Genomic DNA, 16,498 nt, shown 5'->3' with positions numbered 1-16,498 from the left:
TAACTGCTTTTCACTCTAGCTAAGAAGCAGATTTCGTAGATTGCGGGATAAATGAGCTTCCTTCTCGGAAGTATAGGCAGCATCATGACCTGCGTTGGCAAAGCTGTATTTGGCAGAGGAGTACGCTTTGAACACTGGGAGACTCTGAGATCTGCTCAAAGCACAGATATTTCTGAGTCTGGGCCCTGCATCTGTCTTACCCTTTCAGAGCTTGCAAAGGCCTTTCCAGCTCACAGCGTTTCTACCCATGAAGGAGCAGGCTGAGGAAGTGTGTCAGACAGGACTCAGCATCTTCCTGGGCTTATCTGCGTATTGCCTTTCAATTCAAAATAGGCTCCAGGACTACCTAGAGAGGAGGATGTGCCCGTTTGTCACCAAACTTCCTAGTCTAGAGTACAGAAATGAGACGTCTGTCAGATGTCAGGGACCTGCAGTTGGGTAGATGCTGAAGATGTTGCTTGGCTGCACTGTTTAAGCAACACACAGAAAGATTCATGCACAGTAGGCCTACAGGCAGGGTAGGCAGGATCACACCCCGAGTGTTTCTGCGTATCAGCTGAGAAGCTTGCTGGCAGTTTTAGGCTCCCAGCAGCTCTGAAGCAGAGCAAAGAGTTGTGGAGAGGGGTTTGACCTTTCCCTGAGTGTGTGTTGACCTTCACTCATCCCCAGGCACAGGAGAAACTGGCCCTGAGGAAAGAACTATCAAACTATTTTTCTCTCAGGCTGAGAAGCAGATTTCGCAGGATGAGCGATAAGTGAGCTTCCTTCTCAGAAATAGAGGCAGCCTACCGGCCTGCGTTTGCAAAGCTGTATTTGGCAGAGGAGCACGCTTTGACACTGGGAGACTCTGAGATCTGCTCAAAGCATCGAAATTTCCAGGTCCGATGCCTGCATCTGTCTCAACCTTTCTGAGCTTGCAAAGGCTTTCTTAGCTCACAGCGTTGCTCCCCATGAAGGAGCAGGCTGAGGGAGTGTGTCAGACAGGACTCAACACCTTCCTGGGCTTCCCTGCAGTATTGCCTTTCAATTAAATCTAGGCCCCAGTACTACTTGGAGAGGAGGATTTTCCCGGTTGTCTACAAACTTCCTAGGTCTAGAGTAGAGCCCTGAGAACTCAATCAGATATAAGGGAAGAGCAGTTTACTAGATGGCGAAGTTGTTGCTTGGCCGCACTGTTTAAACAACGCACAGAAAGAAACCGGCACCATAGTCCTACAGGCAGTGTCCTCAGCATCACAACCAGAGTGCTGCTGCGTATCAGCTGAGAAGCTTCCTGACAGTTTTAGGCTCCCTGCAGGTCTCAAGAAGAACAAAGACATGTGGAGTGTGATTTGCATTAAGATGTGAGCGTGGTTCCCTTCCCTTAGATCCAGGCAGAGCAGAAACTGGCCCTGAGGAAGGACCTGTCTCACTGCTTTTCACTCTAGCTAAGAAGCAGATTTTTCAGGATGCTGGATAAGTGAGCTTCCTTCTTGGAAGTAGAGGCAGCCTTACAGCCTGCGTTTGCAATGCTGTAATTGGCAGAGGAGTACGCTTTGAACACAGGGAGACTCTGAGATCTACTCAAAGCACCGAAATTTCTGGGTCCGTGCCCTGCATCTGTCTTACACTTCTAGAGCTTGGAAAGGCTTTGCTAGCTCACAGTCTTGCTACCCATGAAGGAGCAGGCTCAGGGAGTGTGGCAGACAGGACTCAGCCCCTTCCTGGGCTTACCGGTGGTATTGCCTTTCATTTCAAACTACGACCCGGAATTCGTGGAGAGGAGGATGGGCCCGGTTTTCTCCAAACTTCCTAGGTCTAGAGTAGAGCACTGAGAACTCTGTCAGATATAAGGGAAGAGCAGTTGAGTAGATGGTGAAGTTGTTGCCTGGCCGCACTCTTTAAGCAACACAGAGAGAGACACAGGGACCATGTGTCTACAGGCAGTGTATGCAGCATCACACCCAGAGTGCTGCTTCGTATCAGCTGAGAAGCTTCCTGACAGTTTTAGGCGCTCTGCAGCTCTGAAGAAGAGCAAAGACAGGTGGAGTGTGTTTGACCTATCCCTGTTTGTGTGGTGAACGGCCTTCAGCCCCAGACACAAGAGAAACTCGCCCTGAGAAAAGACCTGTCTAACTGCTTTTCACTCTAGCTAAGAAACAGATTTCATAGATTGCGGGATAAATGAGCTTCTTTCGTGGAAGTACAGGTAGCCTCCCGACCTGCGTTTTCAAAGCTGTATTTTGCAGAGGAGTACGCTTTGACACTGGGAGACTTGAGATCTTCTCAAAGCACCGACATTTCCAGGTCCGGGGCCTGCATCTGTCTTAAAATTTCTGAGCTTGCAAAGGCTTTCTTAGCTCACATCGTTGCTACCCATGAAGGAGCAGTCTGAGGTAGTGTGCCAGACAGGACTCAACACCTTCCTGGGCTTTCCTGCGGTATTGCCTTTCAATTAAATCTAGGCCCCAGTACTACTTGGAGAGGAGGATTGTCCTGGTTATCTACAAACTTCCTAGGTCTAGAGTAGAGCACTGAGAACTCAATCAAATGTAAGGGAAGAGCAGTTGGGTAGATGGTGTAGTTGTTGCTTGGCCGCGCTGTTTAATCAACGCAGAGAAAGAAACCAGCACCATGGTGCTACAGGCTGGGTCTTCAGGATCACAACCAGAGTGCTGCTGCGTATCAGCTGAGAAGCTTCCTGACAGTTTTAGGCTCCCTGAAGGTCTCAAGAAGAGCAAAGAGTTGTGGAGAGGGCTTTGACGTTTCCCTGAGTGTGTGTTGACCTTCACTCAGCCCCAGGCACAGGAGAAACTGGCCCTGAGGAAAGAACTCTCAAACTATTTTTCTCTCAGGCTGAGAAGCAGATTTCGCAGGATGTGCGATAAGTGAGCTTCCTTCTCAGAAGAAGAGGCAGCCTACTGGCCTGCGTTTGCCAAGCTGTATATGTCAGAGGAGTAGGATTTGAATACTGGGTGACTCTGAGATCTGCTCAAAGCACCGAAATTTCTGGGTCCGGGACTTGCATCTGTCTTACACTTCTTGAGCTTGCAAAGGCTTTGCTAGTTCACAGCGCTGCTACCCATGAAGGAGTAGGCTCAGAAACTGTGTCAGACAGGACTCAGCACCTTTCTGGGCTTACCTGTGGTATTGCCTTTCAATTCAAACTACGCCCCCGGATTCGAGGAGAGGAGGATAGGCCCGGTTGTCTCCAAACTTCCTAGGTCTAGAGTAGAGCACCGAGAACTTTGTCAGATGTAAGGGAAGAGCAGTTGAGTAGATGGTGAAGTTGCTGCTTGACCGCACTGTTGATGCAACACAGAGAAAGACACAGGCACCATGTGTCTACAGGCAGGGTATGCAGCATCACACCCAGAGTGCTGCTTCGTATCAGCTGAGAAGCTTCCTGACAGTTTTAGGCTCCCTGCAGTTCTGAGGAAGAGCAACCACATGTGGAGTGTTTGGCCTTTCCTTGTTTGTGTGGTGAACGTCCGTCAGCACCAGACACAGGAGAAACTGTCCCTGAGGAAAGACTTTTCTAACGGCTTTTCACTCTCAGAAGCAGATTTCGTAGATTGTGGGATAAATGAGATTCTTTCTCCGAAGTACAGGCAGCCTCCCGACCTACATTTGCAAAGCTGTATTTGGCAGAGGAGTACGCTTTGAACACTGGGAGACTCTGAGATCTGCTCAAAGCACTGATATTTCCGGGACTGGGGCCTGCATCTGTCTTACACTTTTTGAGCTAGCAAAGGCTTTCCTAGCTCTCAGTGTTTCTACCTATGAAGGAACAGGCTGAGGAAGTGTGTCAGACATGATTCAGCATCTTCCTGGGTTACCTGCGTATTGCCTTTCAATTCCAAATAAGCTCCAGGACTACCTGGAGAGGAGGATGGGCCCGTTTTTCAGCAAACTTCCTAGTCTCTAGTACAGCAATGAGACGTCTGTCAGATATAAGGGACGTGCAGTTGGGTAGATGGTGAAGTTGTTACTTGGCCCACTGTGTAAGCAACGCACAGAAAGGATCATGCACCGTAGGCATGATCACACCCCGAGTGTTTCTGTGTATCAGCTGAGAAGCTTCCTGACACTTTTAGGCTCCCTGCAGCTCTGAAGAAGAGCAAAGTGCAGTGGAGAGGGGTTTGACGTTTCCCTGAGTGTGTGTTGACCTTCACTCATCCCCAGGCACAGGAGAAACTGGCCCTGAGGAAAGAACTCTCACACTAATTTTTCCTCAGTCTGAGAAGCAGATTTCGTAAGATGCGCGACAAGTTAGCTTAATTCTCAGAAATAGAGGCAGCCTTCCAGCTGTGTTTGGCAGAGGAGTACGCTTTGACACTGGGAGACTCTGAGATCTGCTCAAAGCACCGAAATTTCCAGGTCCGGGGCCTGCACCTGTCTTATACTTTCTGAGCTTGTAAAGGCTTTCTTAGCTCACAGCGTTGCTACCCATGAAGGAGCAGGCTGATGGAGTGTGTCAGACAGGCCTCAACACCTTCCTGGACTTCCCTGCACTATTGCCTTTCAATTGAATCTAGGTCCCAATACTTCTTGGAGAGGAGGATTTTCCCGGTTGTCTACAAACTTCCTAGGTCTAGATTAGAGCATTGAGAACTCTGTCAGATGTAAGGGAAGAGCAGTTGAATAGATGGTGAAGACCTTGCTTGACCACACTGTTTAAGCAATGCATAGAGAGAAACATGCACTTTGGACCTACAGGCAGAGTCGGCAGGATCACACCCAGAGTGCTTCACGTATCAGCTGAGTAGCTTCCTGAATGTTTTAGAGTCCCTGTAGCTCTCAAGAATAGCAAAGACATGTGGAATGTGTTTTGCCTTTCCCTGTGAGTGTTGTGCCCTTCCCTCAACCCCAGGGACAGGAGAAACTGGCCATGAGGAAAGATGTCTCTAACGGCTTTTCTCTCTAGCCAAGAAGCAGAATTCGCAGGATGCGCGTTAAGTGAGCTTCCTTCTGGGAAGTAGAGGCAGCTACCGGCCTGCGTTTGAAAGCTGTATTTGGCAGAGAGGTGTACGGTTTGAAACTTGGAGACTCTTAGATATGCTCGAAGAACCAAAATTTCCAGGTCCGGGACCAGCATCACTCTTACACTTTCTGAGCTTGAAAAGACTTTGCTAGTGCACAGTGTTGCTACCCATGAAGGAGCAGGCTGAGGGAATGTGTAAGACCTGATTCAGCACCATCCTGGGTTTACCTGCGGTATTGCCTTACAATTTCAACTACGCCCCCGGAACACTTGGAGAGGAGGAAGGGCCCAGTTGTCTCCAAAATTCTTAGGTCTAGAGTAGAACACTGAGATCTCTGTCAGATGAAAGGGAAGAGCAGTTGGGTAGATGGTGAAGTTGTTGCTTGGCCACACTGTTTAAGCAACGCTTAGAAAGAAACAAGCACCATGGGCCTACTGGCAGGGTATGCAGCATCACACCGAGTGCTGCTGTGTATCAGCTGAGAAGCTTCCTGACAACTTTAGGCTCCCTGAAGCTCTGAAGAAGAGCAAAGACATGTGGAGTGTGTTTGGCCTATCCCTGTTTCTATGGTGACCTAACATCAGCCCCAGGCAGAGGAGAAACTGGCCCTGAGGAAAGACCTCTCAAACTACTTTTCTCTCAGGCTGAGAAGCAGATTTCGCAGGATGCGTGACAAGTGAGCTTCCTTCTCGGAAATAGAGGCAGCCTACTGGCCTGCGTTTGCAAAGCTGTATTTGGCAGAGTAGAGTTCGCTTTGACACTGGGATACTCTGAAATTTGCTCAAAGCACCGATATTTTCGGGTCCGAGCCTGCAGCACTCTTACACTTTCCAAGATTGAAAAGGCTTCCCTAGCTCACAGTGTTGCTTCCCATAAAGGAGAAGGTTGAGGGAGTGTGTCAAACAAGACTCAGCACCGTCCTGGGCTTACCTGTGGTTTTGTCTTTCAATTCGGTCTAGCCCCTGGACTACTTAGAGAGGAGGATGGGCCCGGATGTCTCCAAAGTTCCTAAGTCTAGAGTACAGCACTGAGAACTCTGTCAGATGTAAAGGAAGAGCAGTTGGGTAGATGGTGAAGTTGTTGCTTGGCCACACTGTTTAAGCAGTGCACAGAGAGAAGCAGGAACCAAGGTCCTAAAAGCAGGGTAGGCTGGATCACACCCAAGTGCTTCTGCATATCAGCCAAGAAGCTTCCTGACAGTTTTAGGCTCCTTGAAGCCCTACAGAAGAGCAGAGACATGTGGGGTGTGTTTGGCCTTTCCCTTTGAGTGTCGTGCCCTTCCCTCGGCAGCAGGCACAGGAGAAACTGCCTTTGAGGAAAGACCTCTCCAACTGCTTTTCATTCAGGCTGAGAAGCAGATTTCTCAGGAAGCGGGATAAGTGAGCTTCCTTCGCGGAAATAGAGGCAGCCTACTGGCCTGTGTTTGCAAAGCTGTATTTGGCAGAGGAGTATGCTTTGACAATGGGAGACTCTGAGATCTGCTCAAAGCACCGATATTTCCAGGTCCTGGGCCTGCAACTCTGTTACACTTTCTGAGCTTGCAAAGTCTTTCCTAGCTCACAGCGTTGCTACCCATGAATGAGCTGGCTGAGGCAGTGTGTCAGACATGACTCAGCACCTTCCTGGGCTTACGAGTGGTTTTGCCTTTCAATTCAGATTAGGGCCCAGGACTACTTGGAGAGGAGGATGGGCCCCGTTGTCTCCAAACTGAGCACTGAGAACACTGTCGGATGTAAGGGAATAGCAGTTGGATAGATGGTGAAGTTGCTGCTTGGCCGCACTATTTAAGCAACGCATGGAGAGAAACAGGCACCATGGGCCTACAGGCAGGGTATGCAGCCTCACAACCAGAGTGCTTCTGCATATGAGCTGAGAAGCTTCCTAGCAGTTTTAGGCTCCCTGCAGCTCTCAAGAAGAGCAAAGACATGTGGAGTGTGTTTGGCCTTTCCCTTTGAGTGTGGTGCCCTTCCCTCAGCCCTAGGCAAAGGAGAAAATGCCCCTGAGGAAAGACCTCTCCAACCACTTTTCACTCAGGCTGAGAAGCAGATTTCGCAGGATGCAGGATAAGTGAGCCTCCTTTGCGGAAGTAGAGGCAGCCTACCTCTCTGCTTTTGCAAAGCTGTATTTGGCAGAGAGGTGTACGGTTTGACACTGGGAGACTCTGCGATCTGCTTAAAGAACGGAAATTTCCGGGTCCGGGACCTGGATCTCCCTTATACTTTCTTAGCTTCAAAGGCTTTGCTATCGCACAGCGTTGCTATCCATGATTGAGCAGGCTGAGGGAGTGTGTCAGACATGACTCAGCACCTTCCCGGTGTTAGGAGCCCTAACATCTGTGTAGCCAGGATAGTCCTTAGACCTTGCTTAGGCATTAATTTCGATTTCCTGGAGACAGGGTGGAGGCTACGTTCACAGAAACTCCTCCCTAAGAAAATCCCACAGGTTCCAAAAATAAGTAACTCCTTCCTACAATATCCATCTGGCCAAAAATCAGGCCAATCAGAGGAACTAGGGAAATCCCCCAGAATAACCCCACATGCGCATGAACTGGCCAATGAGCTTCTGCCAGCTTGATCTTTTGAACAAAAATAGGTGCTTATGTAATCTAAAACTATAATAACCACTGTGACCTGGACTCCGGGCTCTTGTCTGCACTCCACTGTGCTGTAGGAGGCATGAGCCCTAGCTCGAGCTAGAAATAAACCCCATTCTTGCTTTTGCATTGCTGCGAGTGGCTTATTCTATCAGTATGGGGGGACCAGACTCAGGGCATAACATTTGGGGGCTTGTCCGGGATCCCTCTGACTCGGGAGAATAAAGCTCTCCCGGCAGAAGGGGTTCATCAGCCCGGAGGTGGTCTGATTACAGCACTGGTGCCAGGTCTGATCAGGGGAGAATTGATCGCCGTAGCCGTCGTAAGGCCGAGGCCCAGCATTTGCACTGGAAGGCAGCTGGCTCTGCGGGAAAGTGGAGGTCTCTCCCGATCTGGAATCTGGTGGGCAGTGGAAGCCCTTCGGTAAGATTACTTTAAACTTCAGGAAGCCTCAGAGGTCTCAGAGACCTAGTAGTGTGTTTTCGGCCGACGTTTGTCTGTCCTCCGTTTGTCGTGTTTTCGTGTGTGCCGTCATTGTCTCCATCTCTCTCCTGTGTCTTTTCTTCCCGTAATCTATTCTGTGGTCATGGGTCAAAGAAGCTCTACCTGGCTCTCCCTCGTGATGGATCATTTCTCTGACTTTAATCTAGGGTGCGAGACTTGTCTCTGCTAGTGAAGAGGAATAAGCTGGTGACGCTCTGCTCCTTGGAGTGGCCCACTTTTAATGTCTGGTGGCCGAGAGAGGGAACCTTCAGCCTGCCCACCATCCAAGCTGTTAGGGGGAAGGTTCTCATGCCCGGCCCTTCCGGCCACCCGGACCAGATGCCCTATATCCTGGTCTGGCAAGATCTGGTGGAAAACCCACCAGCATGGATAAAGCCTTTTGTTTCCATCCTTTTCACCCATAATCCCATCTGGGATGACTGTCAGTAGCTGTTACAGGTGTTCTTCACCACCGAAGAACAGGAGCGGATTCTATCGGAAGCTCAGAAACATGTCCCTGGTGTGGACAGGAGGCCCACCATGCATCCGAACCTAATTGATGAGGGATTTCCATTGACTCGGCCCCAGTGGGACTTTGAGTGCGCAGAAGGTAGGGAGCATCTCCGAGTGTACCGCAAGACTCTTTTTTTTTTATTTTTTTGCATTTCAATAGTTTAATATGAACAATCAGAACTAATTAACAGTATAACAATATTTTACAACTGAAATAATTAAAATAAACTATAAAATTACTACATAAAACAGGTCTGATTTAGCTTATTTACTTTCTATAATCTCTTCAGTGCTGAAAAACCATTTATTTCTTTTTTTTTCATGTTTTAATAAACACTTTGTCTTTTTGTATTGCTTTCTTTTTCATCACAATAATAGAAATATAACACCATATATCACTGTAAAACACATTTCCACATAAATGCTGATAAGCACAAAATATTTTTCATCATTTACATTTTAACTGTAATAATATATGGCAGGATTAAAGCTGCATCCATCATGTGTCTAACTAACCTTGCTGTAATGAATTTTTAAATGTAATGGTTTCTGTCGCAAAGTAAAATCGTACATAATGTCTAGTGACACAGTACGCTGGTGGATGGGTGGTTTTGGAAAATGGAAATGCAACTTCATTTTTAATTAGATTTATAAACTTCACCACCTCCACCTCCAGCCAGCTTCCCAACCCTCCCTCCCACCACCATTATTTATTTATTTATTTATTTTAAATGAGGCTTTTAATTAATGTTTGACAGAGCTGATTCAAGTTGAACAGACTAAATTTCTTTAAACAAACTTACTTATACTCCAGAGTCCTTTAAAAACTTAATAGCATTTACACATTGAAGGTATTTGATTTTCTTGTAACTAGCACTTCAAATGCAACAAGCATTTGAAGCAACAAGAATTTGACCCATCAAGTAAAACTTTCTACAGTTCATAATTTTATAAATAAAATAAATTAAATGTATAGTGAATAAGTTCTCTGAAATATTTCAATATTTCTGCAGGTTTAGTAACATCATAAAATACATTTCAACTAAAATTCACAAATCTAAAAACCTGTTAGGCATTTTTAGGCGTTTTAAGTTGGAAATGAAGACCAATGTTACATCGTAATATGCCAATTACAAATAGTACTTCAAATAGCAAATACTACAGTTTGTCCCAAACTTTAAAAACTATTCATGAACTCAACACTGAACTATTGATGGCTATGAGAATTGTTTCCTAGCCTTTTTGAAAATTTCAACCCATTTACATTTAAGGTAATTATTGATAAGTACGATCCCGTAGCCATTTTCTTTATTGCTTTGGGTTCAAGTTTATACACTCTTTCTGTGTTTCCTGTCTATAGAAGATCCTTTAGCATTTGCTGGAGAGCTGGTTTGGTGATGCTGAATTCCCTCAGCTTTTGCTTGTCTGTAAAGCTTTTGATTTCTCCTTCATATTTGAATGAGATCCTTGCTCGGTATAGTAATCTGGGCTGTAGGGTATTTTCTTTCATCACTTTAAGTATGTCTTGCCACTCCCTTCTGGCCTGAAGAGTTCCTGTTGAAAGATCAGCTGTTTTCCTTATGGGAATCCCCTTATGTGTTATTTGCTGCTTTTCCCTTGCTGCTTTAAATATTTGTTCTTTGTGTTTGATCTTTTTTAATTTGATTAATATGTTTCTTGGAGTATTTCGCCTTGGGTTTATCCTGCTGGGGACTCTCTGGGTTTCTTGGATTTGGGTGATTATTTCTTTCCCCATTTTAGGGAAGTTTTCAACTATTATCTCCTCAAGTATTCTCTCATGCTCTTTCTTTTTGTCTTCTTCTTCTGGGACTCCTATGATTCGAATGTTGGAGCGTTTAACATTGTCCCAGAGGTCTCTAATATTGTCCTCATTTCTTTTAATTCGTTTTTCTTTTTTCCTCTCTGTTTCATTTATTTCTACAATTCTATCTTCTAGTTCGCTTATCCTGTCTTCTGCCTCTGTTATTCTACTGTTTGTTCCCTCCAGAGTGTTTCTGATCTCATCTATTGCATTATTCATTGTATATTGACTCTTTTTTATTTCTTCTAAGTCCTTCTTAAAACTTTCTTCCATCTTCTCAATCCTTTTCTCCAGGTTATTTATCTGTAACTCCATTTTGCTTTCAAGATTTTGAATCATTTTCACCATCAAAATTTGAAATTCTTTATCAGGTAAATTCCCTATATCTTCTTCTTTTGTTTGTGTTGGTGGGCAATTATCTTGTTCCTTTACTTGCTGGGTATTTCTCTGCCTCTTCATCTTGCTTATATTGCTTTGCTTGGGGTGGCTTTCCCTCTTCTTGCAGTTTGTTGAGTTCTCTTTATTATGTAGTTTCTTAGCTCTGTGTGGGGTTGGGTGGGTGACTTGTCCGGGTTCCCTGGTTAGGGAAGCATGTGTCGGTGTTCTGGTGGGTGGAGCTGGATTTCTTCTCTCTCCTTTAGAACACAATGGGCTGCTTTTCTGGGAGCCTGATGTCCTCTGCCAGTATTCAGAAGTTGTTTTGTGGACTTTACTCCGCGTTCAAATGTTCTTTTGATGAATTTGTGGGGGAGAAAGTGGTCTCGCCGTCTTATCCCTCCACCATCTTGTTCCTTCCTCCCCAGAACACTGGATTCTTATATTCCACTTGGTCGTGGAGTATCTCTTCCCAGCTGCTCCAGCAAGGTGCAGCCGCTGTACCTTACCTTGGACGAGGGGTATCTCCTCAAGGCCGCCCCTCCTGCTTTGAATGTGGATCAGCTCCTCTCGGCCCTCCAGTGCCCAAGCAGCCGCCGCCTCCTAGACGTGGTACAGCTCCTCTCGGCCACCGCCCTAACCCTGGGCGCGGGGCAGCTCCTCTCAGCCACGATTCTACATGTGGTCAGTTGCGCCGGAGCCGGGCGTCTCTCGCGTCTGCACCGCCAGAGCCGGGCGTCTCTCGCGTCTGTGCCGCCGGAGCCGGGCATCTCTCCAGTACCGCAAGACTCTTATGGCAGGCCTCCGAGCAGCTGCCCAGAGACCAACGAATTTGGCTAAGACAAAGTTGTTCAGGGATTGGTTTTGGCTATGGAGATTAAATGAAAATTACGCTGTGAATACAATCCCCAGAGCTCGGGCCACATAAAAAGGGATGAATCGGACCCTGAAAGAAACATTGGCAAAATTGGCAATAGAGACTGGCGGGGACTGGGTGACTCTCCTTCCTTATGCCCTTTTATTGTTTATCGGGCCCCTCCGCCAACCCCCTATAGAATAGGTCCAACTGTTTTTATAAACTAGTAAATTTTATATTGCAATATCTAATTCATGACTAAAGACTCACACTGTGTCTGTCTAAATATGCCTTGGTATGTCTTTGTCTCTGAGTAATATTTTTGAAGTTAATTTGTAAATGAGATCTATTTAATTGGCTTAAAAAAAAGGTAAGCGCTTACAAATCAAATAATTCTAAATTAAATAATAAATTCCAGGTTCATGTAAACTGGAAAATATTCAGTATTAAACACCTGATATTAATGTTTGTTGATCTATCTAATATAGACATGTCTTAGGGTAATTAACATTAAGTAGAATATTTTCATTGCACCTAGGTTCAATATAAATTAAATATCATATCTGTTACAAGTTTGTTGACAAAGAAATTACCTTGAGTGAAAAAAAAAAACTTCTAAAATTGTAAATGAGACATGAGCTTTTAGATAAACTCTATTAAAATTTAAAATGTCTGTCTAAAACAGTTTCTCTAGATTTTGGTAACCTGAATTTCTAAGGTTGTACTAAATTAAGTAACAAAAGTTTATTGAATAGCTAGGTCATTTCCAAATATAATACAATTCTGAAACATTCACTACTGAATACTAACTTACAGAAAAACTAAAGATTTTAGACTATTAATAAATAATGTTTGATGCCATCCTGAGATGTTCGCTAAAATTTTTAAGTTATCACTGGTATTTATGTTCACCAATTTATATAGAATGCTAATATAAAAGTCAATTCTTGGTTGCTTAAGAGAAGTTAGATGTGTGTGTTCAGTAAAGAAGGCATGAAGAATGAAGTTACATTTTATGAAGAAAAAAGGTAGTAGGTCTGACTTACAGTTGGCTGTTCCAGGATGGGAGAACAAATGGGTACAGAAAGTGATAAAAAGTTTTTATGGAAAGTGGACCCCAAAGAGAGAGTTTTGTATATAAATAAACATTTTCTTGAGATGTTAAACTGCATTTGACAATAGATTTAAGTTTATTTGCCTCTTAAGTGGTCTGTTCTACATTTGCCTCTGAAATCCTATATTGTTACTATGGCTGAGTGAATAGCTATTGTTTCACAGTGACCTATAATCCCATCTGACTAAGTGCTCTAAACCTTTCTGATATTTGTTGACAAAACTTCTTAAATCATTCTGATGAAGCACTTTTGGCTTCTAGCTAACTTTGGGATGCTTCAGAGGGCCCCCGAAACACCCCAAAGGGAGATATTACACTAATTGGGTTCAACTTCCATGTTAAATTACATGGGACGTATTGTCAAGTGAATAATAAGTCTCGGGTATATTGTATGGTAAATGTTACTAATACAGATATCCTGGAAACAATTTATATATAAATTCTGATGTATTCAGATAAAATGTTTCCATAATTCTGATTACTATCTTAAAGTGTTGTCACAGCACTAACCAAGTTTCTTGTGAAAATGCTTCCTCTTCCAGAAGATTTTTAAAAAGGACTTTTGGATAAATACAAGTTTCTGAACTGGGTAAGAAATTAAAAGATTCTAGTGGGAAACCTGATGACTGTACAAAGGTTCACAAAAGGACCGAATGAACTGGCAAATATGCTTATAACTTTTATGGTTTCTGAAAAATCACTGGTTTGAATCTGTGTTTTCCAGATCTTAGGAAACTTTCCCCTCAAATTAATTATGACTTAACAGTAATTTGGTAAAATGGTATTTAATAAACAAATTGAACAATTTAACATTTTTATCTGACCCCTTCAGAGACTGGAAACTCTTATGCTTCCAGTAACTTTATCAGATAAATTAGAAAGGTTATCTCACTAACAGGTACAAAAATCTCAGTTTTGAAGACCTTAAGAAAGGGAAGAATTCACTTAGATCTGTTAGGCGAAATCTGTGATAAGCCTTTGGGATGACTTTCCTAGCCCTGAAAGGTTTTATTTTAAAGTTAAGTTTGAGACTCCATAAAAGTTTCAGCAAAGCAAAGCAAAAAAAAAGAAAGAAAAAAAGTCTATGGTTATATAAATAATCAGGTCAAGTTTATTGAGAACAGATCTATTTTGTAAACAAGTCTTAATTTGGTTATATTTGATAAATATGAGAGTAATTTTAGGGGAAAAAAGATGTTTCAATGACTGTTGAATCCCAGTTTGTTAATGGAAGTCTGTATCTACTAAGACTCATTTCCTGAATAGATCTTTGCTATTACGTGATATTAATATAGGATTTGGTTGCGTTCTTGAAGAACACCCTAGGTTTGTTTCTGAAGCTTGTCTCAGTGATCTATCTCTGGATGAAGATCAGATGCCTCATGACCTGCAACCAGAACTAGAAAAAGACATAATTTAAGGGACTGTCTCCAACCTGGATGGAAGGACTTTTTTCAGAAAAAACTACACTACACCAGGATGAAAAGACGACAACATCAGAGGCAGACAGCTTGCCCAAAATGCTGGACCTGATTAGTATGATCATTTATAATATTTTCTTGACTTCTTAGACCTCTGCATATAAATCAAATGCTTTTCTACCATAGGCCTGATCTTATGCTAGTTTTAGAAATTAATCCAATCGTCGGGTTTGTAGACATGTAAAAGCTCATTCTGCTTACATAAAAACTCTATTAGACTTGTGCCATCCTTATGTCCTTAAACCATGGCAACAGTCTGCTTCTAAACTGGAAAATTAAAAACAATAGCTGGAAATCAGAGTCAGGGCTATGGGAAATCCAAGATGGCTGCTTGGCTTTTCCCAGCTCCCTGACAAACCTCATTTTTTATTTGATGGGTTAAAGCCTTCCTGGCTACAGCGTTAATGCCTCCAAAATAAAAAAAAAATCATGGAATATTAAGTTTTGTAAATTGTTAAATTAAGTTTCTAGTTTTGTTAATTAAGGTCTAGTGTTTACTAAGACTCACTGCTAAGACAGTTCTTTGTTACGTGATAATTAAGTTATTAAAAAGGACACTCTAGGTTAATTTCTAAGGCTTATCTCAGTAACCAATCTTCAGATAAAGGTCAGATGCTCCATAATGTACAACCAGGAGATTAACACCAGGCTGTAGTCATTTAACAAATGAAGTTAGGTGACTTGGGGTATACTAGGCTTTATCTAATAAAAGTTCTTGACTTATAATTCTTATTTTACTAATAACTGCTAGCTATGGTTATATTATTTTCTATGTCACTTGTTTCACTGAGCCTGTGATATAATGCTGATACGCAGTTCCATATGAGATCAATAATTGTAATAATGTGACTCTGGGTATGAGAAAAAGCAACAAGAGGGAATATTTTCCTGGACCAGGAGGCTAGTAAGACAGTGGCCCAGAGACTTTTGCTACTTGCAAGGCCTGGTCCAATTTTAGCACACTGAGTAGCCCATCGCTTCCCTAGACCTGGGAATGAGCCTTCCCAGCACCGCGGGACACAATGGCCATAAAATGGTGTCACATGGTCGGATATGTGGCTATGGAGGGACCCTGCTGACTGGAAGTTGGTACTTGCCAGCTGCCTCTACAAAGATTACATCATGACTATTGCAAGCTGCTGACCTTCAACACCCCCTGAAAGAAGTTCAGGGTGAAAATCAGAAATGAGGCACTCTGTGCTCTGAAAAAAAACTGGCAGAACAGGCCTTCAGATAGTTAGATCTTTTCAGAAAAAGGTTTTATGAGTTCCAATTCTTGCATCTTCTCATATCTAGAAAAACACTGAAGTCATTAATGATGATATCTGCTTTGGCTAAAAAAATAATAATTTACAATTAAAAGTCAAAATAGAGTAGCTATGGTTCAGACATCCTGGGAAATAACTATTTCCCAGATATCCTGAAAAATGATATTCTGGGTGTGATTTCAGATTAGACGATGTAACTTAATGTAAAATTTAATGCTCCTGTAATGCATTTTTCCTTCTTTACTGTGCTTTCTGCTCGTAAAACCAAAGTTACTCCATTTTAGATAAGGTTGTTTTTAAGTAAAGATTCCTAAAATTGTTTTTGAGTAAGGCTGTATAAAGATCCCTGGATCAAACTCTACACACGGAGGAAGATTACTTCGTTTGAACAACAGAAAAGGGAGGAGATGTTAGGAGCCCTAACATCTGAGTAGCCAGGATAGGCCTGAGACCTTGCTTAGGCCTAAATTTCGATTTCCTCGAGACAGGGTGGAGGGTAAGTTCACAGAAACTCAGACATGACTCAGCACCTTCCTGGGCTTACCTGCCGTATTGCCTTTCAATTCAAACTATGCCCCCGGAATACTTGAAGAGGAGGATAGGCCCGATTGTATCCAAACTTCCTAGGTCTAGAGTAGAGCAATGAGAACTCTGTCAGATGTAAGGGAAGAGCAGTTGGGTAGATGGTGAAGTTGTTGCTTGGCCACACTGTTTAAGCAACGCATAGAAAGAAACAGGCACCATGGTCCTACAGGCAGGGTATTCAGCATCACACCCAGAGTGCTGCTGTGTATCAGCTGAGAAGCTTCCTGACAGTTTTAGGCTCCCTGTAGCTCTGAAGAAGAGCAAAGACATGTGGGGTGTGTTTGGCCTATCACTTTTTTCTGTGGAGACGTGCCATCAGCCCCAGGCACAGGAGAAACTGGCCCTGAGGCAAGACCTCTCAAACTACTTTTCTCTCAGGCTGAGAAGCAGATTTCGCAGGATGTGTGATAAGTGAGCTTCCTTCTCAGAAATAGAGGCAGCCTA

At 43.7% G+C, this 16,498-nt stretch overlaps 1 long non-coding RNA gene across 2 annotated transcripts; it reads left to right on the top strand.

Moving 5' to 3' along the window:
* The first annotated feature begins 7,623 nt into the window (after window positions 1–7,623).
* LOC148774079 (uncharacterized) lies at window positions 7,624–16,043 on the top strand. Of its 2 annotated transcripts, none has more exons than XR_016036186.1 (3): window positions 7,624–7,980; window positions 10,670–10,746; window positions 11,179–16,043. It is a non-coding gene; the product is annotated as an uncharacterized LOC148774079 (long non-coding RNA). The 2 variants fall into 2 exon arrangements; XR_016036185.1 differs by lacking the exon at window positions 10,670–10,746 and adding an exon at window positions 8,208–8,650.
* Window positions 16,044–16,498: the final 455 nt, after the last annotated feature.

This window comes from Moschus berezovskii, chromosome 24, assembly GCF_049115385.1.
Source record: "Moschus berezovskii isolate FMDL1 chromosome 24, NW_MosBer_1.0, whole genome shotgun sequence".
NCBI classification, from domain to species: domain Eukaryota; kingdom Metazoa; phylum Chordata; class Mammalia; order Artiodactyla; family Moschidae; genus Moschus; species Moschus berezovskii.
Note: the sequence above shows the minus strand (reverse complement) of the source record. Positions and strands in the feature narration are given on the sequence as shown.